Source organism: Arachis duranensis, chromosome 4 (assembly GCF_000817695.3).
Source record: "Arachis duranensis cultivar V14167 chromosome 4, aradu.V14167.gnm2.J7QH, whole genome shotgun sequence".
NCBI lineage: Eukaryota > Viridiplantae > Streptophyta > Magnoliopsida > Fabales > Fabaceae > Arachis > Arachis duranensis.
Window position 1 is genome coordinate 103,430,483 of NC_029775.3, and position 2,492 is coordinate 103,432,974.

The window sequence follows — 2,492 nt, forward strand, 5'->3', positions numbered from 1 at the left end:
TTTTGAAAAAGATAAGATAAAAGATAAAAAGATTTGATTCAAAAACTTGAAATTACTTACTTAACTAACAAGAAACTACAAGATAAGATTCTAGAACTTAAAGATTGAACCTTTCTTAACAAGAAAGTAACAAACTTCAAATTTTTGAACCAATCACATTAATTGTTAGCTTAATTTTCAAAAATATGATATAAAGATAAGAAAAAGATTTTGAAAATATTTTGAAAAAGATTTTTGAAATTTTCGAGAAAGAGGAAAAATTGGAGAAGATATGATTTTTGAAAAAGATTTTGAAAAGATAAGATTTTTAAATTTTGAAAATTTGACTTGACTTGTAAGAAATAACTAATTTTAAAAATTTTTGACTAAGTCAACTCAAATTTTCGAAAATTATGTGAAAAATAAGGAAAATATATTTTTTTGATTTTTTGAATTTTTAATTATGAGAGAGAAAAACACAAACATGACCCAAAACATGAAAATTTTGGATCAAAACACTTAATGCATGCAAGAACACTATGAATGTCAAGATGAACACCAAGAACACTTTGAAGATCATGATGAACATCAAGAACATATTTTTGAAAAAAATTTTGATGCAAAGAAAACATGGAAGATACCAAACTTAGAAATCTTTAATGCATGGACTCTAACAAACAAAAAATGCATATGAAAAACAAGAAAATACACCAAACAAGAAAACATCAAGATCAAACAAGAGGACTTACCAAGAACAACTTGAAGATCATGAAGAACACTATGAATGCATGAATTTTTCGAAAAAAATGCAAGAAAAAATTTTAAAGCGTGCAATTGACACCAAACTTAAAAATTGACTCAAGACTCAAACAAGAACACAAAATATTTTTGGTTTTTATGATTTTATGATTTTTTTGTATTTTTATTAATTTTTTCGAAAAACATTATTAGAAAAACTAAAAATAAATAAAAAAATTTGAAAGATTTTTTTGAAAACTTTTTGAAAAGAAAATTACCTAATCTGAGCAACAAGATGAACCGTCAGTTGTTCAAACTCAACAATCCTCGGCAACGGCGCCAAAAACTTGGTGGACGAAATTGTGACCCTCTTTGTATTTGCATGATATTTATTTAATGGCTATTGATTATGTGTGGACACAACTCCGTTCATCTTAACCAGCAAGTGTACTAGGTCGTCCAAGTAATACCTTACGTGAGTAAGGGTCGATCCCACAGAGATTGTTGGTATGAAGCAAGCTATGGTCACCTTGTAAATCTCAGTCAGGCGGATTCAAGTATAATTGGATTATTGGTTTAAATTTGATTAATGGAATAAATAGAAAATAAATATAAATAAACTAAGATAGAAATACTTATGTAAATTAATGGTGGGAATTTCAGATAGGTGTATGGAGATGCTGTGCTCCTCTCGGATTTCTACTTTCTTATTACATTCATCCAATCCTTCTTACTTCTTTCCATGGCAAGTGATAAACCCCATTTGTAGGGTTTATCTTGTATTGATTTTTGGGGATTTTATCACATTTTACCCACATGTATTCAATGAAATAGCATGGTTTTGTATATTCTCCTTTAATTGTGCTTGAATGTGAAAATATGCTTTTTAGGTCTTAAAATAAATAAATTTAATTCACCTTGATTCCATTAGATGCCTTGATATGTTTGTCAAGTGATTTAAGGTTTAGGAGGCAAAGATTGGATCAAGGGAATGAAGAAAGAAAGCATGAAAAGTTGGAGAACTCATGAAGAAATGAAAGAACCGGAAAGCTGTCAAGCCGACCTCTTTGCACTTAAACGACCATAACTTGAGCTACAAAGGTCCAAATGATGCGGTTCTAGTTGGGTTGGAAAGCTAACATCCGGGGCTTCGAAACGATATAAGATTTGCCATAGTTTCATCGTGCATAGAGGCACGCACGTGCACGGTACGCGGACGCACCGATGGTGGCACATGACCCACTTAATGCAACACGTGGCCAGCGATTTTAGAAGCCTTGTGGGCCCAATCTAACTCATTTCTGATACTATTTAAGCCAAGGATTGAAGGGGGAATGAACATACTTTACATATTTTTAACCAATTAGTTTTAGTTTAGCTTTTAATTAGTTTCTAGAGAGAGAAGCTCTCTCTTCTCTCTAGAATTAGGATTAGGAATTAGGGTTAGATTAGGATCTCATAGTTCTAGGTTTAATTCAAGTCTCCTTCTACTTCTACCTTCAATTGATGATTGCTACACTTTGGTTCTTCTTTCTATCCCTATCCTCTTGTTGTAATTTCTCTTATTTTGTTTCTAGGTTTTGTAATTGAGATACTCTTGTTCTCTTTATTTTCTTTCAATAATGCAATTTGAGGTAATTCATGATAATTGTGATTTCCTTGATTGTTGTTGTTAATTCTTTGCATTCAATTATTGTTAGAATTCATTCTTGTTGTGATTTACTATACTTTTCTTTTGTACCTTCCAAGTGTTTGATGAAATGCTTGGAAGAATG